The sequence below is a fragment of the Triturus cristatus genome, chromosome 6, assembly GCF_964204655.1.
Source record: "Triturus cristatus chromosome 6, aTriCri1.1, whole genome shotgun sequence".
Classification (NCBI taxonomy): Eukaryota; Metazoa; Chordata; class Amphibia; order Caudata; family Salamandridae; genus Triturus; species Triturus cristatus.
The window spans coordinates 1,426,288,690-1,426,296,838 of NC_140589.1; positions in this window are offsets into that span (position 1 = coordinate 1,426,288,690).

Below are 8,149 nucleotides of genomic sequence, written 5' to 3' on the forward strand. Positions count from 1 at the left end.
TGAGACATGTTTTAGGGGGCTACATAAGTGGGTGGCACAATAAGTGCTGCAAGCCTAACAGTAGAATTTAATTTCCAGGCCCTCGGTACATGTAGTACCACCTTACTAGCACTTTATAAGTAAGTTACATATGCCAATTTGGGTGTAAGCAAATTTTACCATGTATAAAAGAGAGAGCACAAACACATTAGCACTGGCTTAGAATGCTAAGTGAGGGGAGAAGGCAAAAAGTTTGGGGGTGACCCAGCAGAGTGGGCTAAGTCCAACACAGGATCACTGGAATTACATGTCTGGAGAGGACCAAATTACACTGCAGTGTTGACTAATTTATGCAGCAATAAGAGGTAAATTATGGCGCATAATGCGGTACATTTTGTCATTAGTATTACTTCATTATTTTGTCATTTTTGCTCATTATAACACTGTCAGGTGAAATATTTCACCTCATTAATATGAGTTTAACAACCAAATACAGTCTTGGACTTGGCCCTTCTTGCAGGGTCATCCCTAAACTTTTTGCCTTCCTCCTAACCTCTTTTTTTGCTAACATTGTGTTGGTGGTTTGAGGACTCTGTGCAATTTAGCACTGGTTAGCAGTGCAAAGTGCGTGTGCTCTCTGCCCTCCATAGGCTAACATTGGAAACTCCCCCCTTATGGGATAACTCCTAAATGGAATAAGATAAGTATGTCATGTTTGGTATGTTTGAACTGGAAATAATTTGCGCAGATTTACCTTCACTATTTTAGAAATGCCACTTCTAAACGTTGTCATTTCTGTGTGATGTGTGCCTGCCTGCCAGCTTGTCTGTTTCTAGAAGTGACCGGGGCTGGTGAGGAGTGGGTGGCTCCAGGGAGGGCAGGGGGAGTCAGTGTCAGGCTGAGTGGGAGGTCTGCAACAGGATTAGTGGGCGGAGAAATCCCCTGTCCCTGAATAGGTCTATGCCTGCCCTGTACAATGCAAGATCCGCCCCCCTACTAACACCCCTCCCAGTGCCAGTTGGGACTGGAACTTCCAGGACCCTTCCACAAGCTTCTGCCCCCTTCTAGACACAGGGCAGAAAGTTGTATAAATACAGGGGCTGTGACCCCATGTGTGTTGTTGTGCTTTTGCTGACTTGTAGGAGACACTCTGCCAGGAGCAACTACGGCGGGACCCTGCGTGCTGGCCCCTGTGCCCAACTTTGCCCCTCTGCCTTTCTACTGGACCAGGAAGAGACTTTTGCTTGGAGTAAAGACTGCTGCGCCAGGAGGATTGCCACCTTGCTGAGTTAAGACGGTTCCTAGGAACTGCTAACCGGTATTGGCTGAGCTGCCCTACTGCCTGCTGATCTTTGCCCAGCCTGAGTCCTTTGACTGTGCTCTAGGAGAAGAGGAGCGCTATCTTTTATCCCTGGAGCTTTGGTGCTTTCAAGCGCCTTGTGAGCGCTACAACTTTATTGTGTGGGACTTTGGAACTGTGAGGACCCTAGCGCTTCGTGTGCGCTATATTTCAGTTCCCCAAGAGAGGGGGAGCGTGGGTCCTGCAGCCGACATCTGGCAAGGGAATCCCGGCGTGTGGGATTCCCCCTGCATTCTGCTAAGGAGAGCGGGTGCCCACCCCGTGTTTTGCCTGCTTTTGAAACCGAGCGGGAGCCCACCCCACGGTTTTTCCAAGGAGAGCGGGTGCCCACCCCACTTTATGCGTTTTTAGATACAGCGGAAGCCTACCCCGCATTCTTGCAGCCTATGGCGGGTGCCCAACCCGTATTTATTCTATTTTGATCGCGGGTACCCACCCCACATGTGGACGCTATTTTCTTTTAAAAACTAGCGGGAGCCCACCCCACGTTGGTGATATTTAAAATGAAGGAATGGGAGCCCACACCGCCCTTCGTAGCCGGAGAGAGGAGCACAGAAGAAAAGAAAACAGAGGACAGGCACCCGTGTTTCACTGTGGGAGAAGCCTGCCGAGTCAGAGCCTCGCGTGCTCCATTTCCGCCTCCCCCTGCCTTTGGGGAAGTCATCCGGAGCCTCGTGGGCTCCCCGTCGAAGTCCCGGGTCCCAGGAGGGGGCCCGGGTGAAGTCAGGAAGAAGGTCGGAGAAGCTATAGAGAAAGGTGAGCCCGCTGCAGCGAGAGGCCCTGGACAGCCGGTGAGTGGGGGCTGCATCCCAGGCATTGGTGGGTGCACCAGAGGGTCCTCGTATTGGGCACGGTGGTGCTAGGGTTTGCTGATCTTCACAGCGGTGCCGCAGTTGCAGGCCGCTGCAACGTGATGGCCATTTTTCAACTTCAGGCTCCAGAGTGGGGGTTCTACGTGGGTAGACCTTCACCTGCTACCCAGCTGCACCGCAGAAGCAGGCAACTGAACGATTGGGTACTTTTGAATTTAGTAGCCCAGGAATGGGGCTCACATCTATGGACCGTGGTGCCCGTGCTTGGTTGTCTCCCAGCTGCCCCGCCGGACAGTGGGCAGCTGCAACGTTTGGGTAAGTTTTTCCTTCAGAGTCCCAGAGTAGGGGCTCCCATTCATCATGGCTGCCCCGCAGGAGCAGGCAGCTCCAACGTTGGCCCTTTCTAACTTTTGAGTCCCAGAAGGGGGGCTCCCACTTGCCAGTGCTTGTTTTTGGACACAACTGCACTGCAAAAGCAGGGAGCTGCAACGTTGGGCAAAGCTATTTTGAGAGTCTCAGAGTAGGGGGCTCCCCTGGCGCAGTGGTGCCAAAAGCTAATCTGCAATGTGGGGCCATTTCTTTGGTGTGCTCTGAGGGCGCAAGACCCTACGGTGATGTTTACTCTCATTTCCAGGGATGTGACTATTATGTGCGTACTGCTAATTATGGTCACTCTAATGGGAGTGCATTATGTTGGTGCTTGCCAAATGTGATCTATGCCCCATGATTGCGGTATAATGTATTTCTATGCCTAATGAGTATGCATGATATGTTTAACTTTCGCATAGGGTGTTTATGCTAATGGGGTGATGCTACGTTTATAAGCCTGCCAGTAGGTACTGGCTGTTATCCATTTATTACTGATGGTTTTGCATTCACAGTTTAATGCCCTATGAGATGTTATGATTATGCCTAATGCTAATGTGCATGCCTAGTATCAGGTTATGTGGTTTTAGGTTCATGCCTGATCGAAATGTGATTTATGCCTATCGTGATATAGTGCTAGGTTCATCCATTTACCTGTAGCTACTGGCGGTCATTACTGGTTGTTTTATACTTATTACATGTAATTTTGTGATGGTTCTGGCAGCGACCCGATTGGCGCTGCCCTGTACATAATCCCCTGTAAATAATGTCCTGGTGCCTGTAGGCACAGTGTATATGTCTCTGATTCTAATGTGTTTTTATAATACAAAGGCTATTTTTATATAACTTTGTGTGTAGTCTCTTTTTGTAGTGTGCCTAGCGTGTCACCTCTGTGTGTGTGTGTTGCGCAAACGCTTTACACATTGCCTCTGGGATAGGCCTGACTGCTCGTGCCAAGATCCAGGACGTTCCCGGCGTGCTGCCTGACTTGCGATCGGCGCCTTTCTACAAGTCGGAACCAGTATAGACAAGAAACACCCGTGGCTTGAAATACACGATATCCAGCGCTCTGACGCAGCTTCCACGTTATTGGTCAATCCATCTTTGAACCACCTATGTTCATGTGAAAACCAGCTTATACTCAATTACTGCCCTGCCGTTAACCGCAAATCTAGTTGCACCTCTCTGAGCCATCATGTTTAAACCTCGCTGAATGCATTGAATTTTACCTGACCCGTTTGACTTATACTTTATTGAACGCTTCTGGCTATACTCAGTGGCGCGGGTATAGCTTATGTCCGCCACAATCTACCGGTCTTCGCCCTGATGAAGGTGGGGCCCAATTTTGGGTCCAATACCGAAACGCGCGTTGGCGCCCGAACTTTCGGCACTTCTCACCTCATAATATCGTTATTTTCCAACTGGATGATATATGAGTTAACCACCTATATGATCTCGTCTGGAAGTTTTTCCACCTAGACGGTTATTTGTTAGTGTGAACTTTGATGGAATAAATGTATGTATGTATGAGTTGAGTTACGTGTGGGACATTGAATAATTTGGTGGATTATGATTATGTAGTACATTCGCTGTTTTTTCATCATCTAATGTTTTTATGTGCAAAAACCAAAACAAAATTTCGAAAAAATGCTGTATATAAAAAAAATAAACAAGAAATATATTTTTTTATTTATCAATTTTGTTGGTGCCTTTATATAATTGGTCTGTTCATTCAGCTCCAGTTTAGTGTTTGCTTGATCCAGGGACCTATGCTCTAGGCCCTCCTGTATAGCATCCGGGCGGGTGTTTCCTTCAGCTGATGTTGATTGCTCGTGCCAAGCTACCAAGGGGGTAAGCAGGGGTTATCCTCAGGGTGTAGCTCCCTCGTCCTGACTAGAACGTTTCTAAAATACAGAAATACGGAATTGAAACCAGTCAAACTTTGCGCTGTGGCTTCCAGTGCTCCGAGACATATGTCACAATGTTTTAGTAACTTTTTATCCTTATGAGCTAGAATATATATACTTTTTAAATCTACAGCTTATGCAGTAGATGATGTGTTATGCAGCAAATGGGATAAAAACCAACACTTATGAGTAAAATGCTGCTGCCGCAGAATCCGTTAATTTCAATTAGTGACTCAATCAATTAACAGCTGGTGATAACTCTTATTTCCTGTTTAGTTCTCTACACCACCACTCCATCCTTCGGTTTCAGGCAGAGGCACCCCAAAATCAGCATGAACAATTCAAGACATTTGTTTTCGTATAAGGATAGTCCAGGGGGTGGCATGGAGGAAGCCAGAAAGGTTGCTTTCAGATGCAGAATCCAGATCCGCTTGACCCTTGGGCCTCGGACTAATGATCCAGGAGAAAGAGGAAAGGATATTGTCAGAGATGGCACAAAAGAGGGAGCACTGTGCAGGAACCCATTTTTTTGTTTACAAATTGCCAGGGACAACTTCCTCAGAGAGATATTCCAAGGAAAGGGTCAATATATATATATTGTTTTTAAAGGGTGATTCATTAGTGCAGTAGAGATTGCTGCCAAGTGTGTATGTGCCCGCTGCTTTTCATTTGTGACTGTATTAACATGAAAAAGTGGAATGGGGGCATTTCCCTTGCATTAGTGCTCAGGGCCCCATTGCTGCTATTTAACACAAATCATTGGTGCTGCAGGTACAGTGGCACCAGGGCCCAGCTGTATAAGGAGTCAACTAAACCCCAATTATGGCTGTTTTAATATCCTTCTTTACTTACATTAGCCCCCATTGCACACTTTCTCTGCCAGTGTTGCTTTGAGCTTCAGGGCAATGGCCCATGGGATGTCAAAATGGAAGCAGAGGAGACACCATTGTTTGGCCTCAGAGAGATGGCAGAAAGGGGGATGTGGAAATATGGGAGTCAAGGTTTTTAACAATGGGCAGTGGAAACCTTCCTGGAAGAAGCTATCATTAGTGAAGCAGGTGCGGCAGCATTGGGGCCCCTGGGCCTGAAGGGCCCCCTGCATCACAGCTATAACTGTCTCACTTTCAAAAATGGCATGAGAGCCTATTTTTCTTCCAGCATTAGGGCCAAGGGAACTCTTGTGGAAAAAAGGAGACAACATATGAGAGCTAATGGTTTTCGTGAAAGAAAGGGAGAATCTGTTTCAAAATTTGAGTGATGGTCAGGTATGGTGAGGAAGGGGCGGAAGAGGAGATAGCCTGTAACTCATGGCAGCAGTTAGCATTAGTGCAACAGGTACAGTTGCATTGGGGTCTAGGAGTGCGTGGGGCACACAACAGCCCAGTTATGAGGAGCAGTATATTTGGGTACATACATGTTTTTGTTTGATGCATTTGAAGTTTTATAAGTCTCATATTTAGTGGGGCTTGGAGCTATAGAAAAAGTACCCCTGAAATGATCTCATAAGCCCTGCCCCTGAACTCAGCTCTGTCCCTCCCGCTCCCCAAATCCTTGCCATAAAGCTTTAGAGGTGGGACATAACTTAAAAACATTTTGTTTTTGGGAGACTTAGAGCAAAGTTGTTTGAAGTTCTCTGCTCTAGGTTCTTCCCAAGTCTTTAACACTGCATGTTGCAGATATTTATGAATAATGATTGCCACACCAGAGTACTTACAGGATGTAATAGAAGGGAAAATGGTCGTGTGTGTGGATGGAGTATTGGGGTAACTACTTAGAATTACCCTACGTACCCAATCTATTTTCCTTTTTTCTGCCTCAGACTGGGATAAGTGTGTTTCCTAAAGTACAGCAATGGAAGATTTTTTAGTCACTAGACAGGAGAGAGTCTTCTTACATTTAATATGATGATTAAGACGGGGGGCACTTAGGTGCTCTTGGCAGGATGGCTGCACTGTTGCTCAGATCTGCCGGCCAGGAATCTATATCCGACAAATATTCTGCAATCCGGCCAATTGCACATTAGCACATAGTGCTGGTGTGCGTGGAAGACAGCGGGGGAGTGGGAATCTCAAAATCTCTGCGTTTCAACAGCCTACTGTGCAGTTGTGCATCCTGAGAATGCCCCACTGCCAAAACCTTTGGATTTGGAGGTGAGATTGGAGCGGATGCAGGAGAAATGCCCTGTTGAGGTCCAATTCCCAGACACCTGCATTTCCTGTGAATAATTCTGTGTTGCGGGCCCCGGAGGGGGAGATTGACTGTCCGAAGTCATGCCTGAAGCTGTGGAATGAGCTGTGGCACCGGTCTGATTCCTGCCTATGGTGTTTAGTTGGCCACACAAGCCCTGTGCCTGCAGTAAGAGATTCCCGGTCTTCTCAGCAGAGTGGGCGCTGGATGCAAAGGCCTGTGCCACCTGAGATCTTCTGTGTGGACTGTGGCACCCTTGCTTGCTTTCTTGTCTGAGGCTGAAGGGGCTGCAGAGGCCCTGAGTGAGTGGAGAAGCCTGAAGATGGTAAGGGACAATGTTCACTATATTTTGCCCCATGTCGGGCCAGTGACTCTGCCTACTTTTTTAGGCCTCCCGGTTAGGGTCTCTTGTAGGGTGCTCCCTGGGGGCACCATTAATACCATGCTGGGAGCTTGATCTTTGGTGGCCTGCCTAGACCTATTGTGATCTCCGGGAACCTTATTTAGAGCACTCCACAGGGTTCTGGGCCTCTCCTGTTTCCATCGGGCGGACTCGTTGTGTGAACCCCTCTGGACCCTATATCTGCTGAGGGCACCCGTTGAACTGAAGGGCTACTTCACAGGTCTTTTGGGAGGGACCCCAGCCTGGTCCCGTGCTGCAGGTTCTGGTAAATTCTTGCATTATCTTGCACTGGATTTGGAACCTAAGTTATTATGGGGAAAGCCAATTAAGGCCAAACTCGCTTAACATTTGACCCCAAACGTGCCGCTAATCCCGCACATGATAAGCCTGTAGACCCAGAGCTGGACCCCACACCATCAGGTGCAACTGCTTTTGAGACTACACTGCAGGCCATGCAGCAGAGCCTGTCATCAATTGATGAGAAAGTAGACTCACTAAACCTGTGCATAGATCATATGGCAACTAAACTAGACAAACAAATTGCTCGCATCACAATTGTGGAACACTGTATCTCCACTGCTGAGCATGACTTAAAAGCGGTCTCCACTAAATGCTTGAACATGGAAAAAGTGCTTGCCATTATTCAAGCTAAACATGAAGACTTTGAGGCAAGGTCTCACCACAATAACCTACAATCGACTAACACCGGCAAGGTGAAAAACTGTGTAGAGACTATGATAATCTCTCTCTTTGGCACAGCGAATCTTTCAAAGTTACTGGTGGTGGAGAGGGCACGCCGTTCTCTCATGACGCTCGCATCCCCGAGGCCCCTCACATTTTATCATTACGAGGATGCTGAATTACAAGGACCATGATGCAGTTCTCCAGATAGCTCATGAAAAAGGAGATCTTACCTATCAAGGCAACAGCATTGCCTTCTTTCCTGAGAGTATCAACACATTAAAAAGCTGTTTCAAAAGGCAGAAATCTCTTACGTTATGCTCTTCCCAGTGTGCCTCTGCATTGACCATCGCGGACACCAGAAAATATTTGCTACCCCCTCCGGCAGCCATGGAACATATCAAGACCATTTAACCACACCCAAGAGGACCAAATTGCCATGGAGGACAACAAA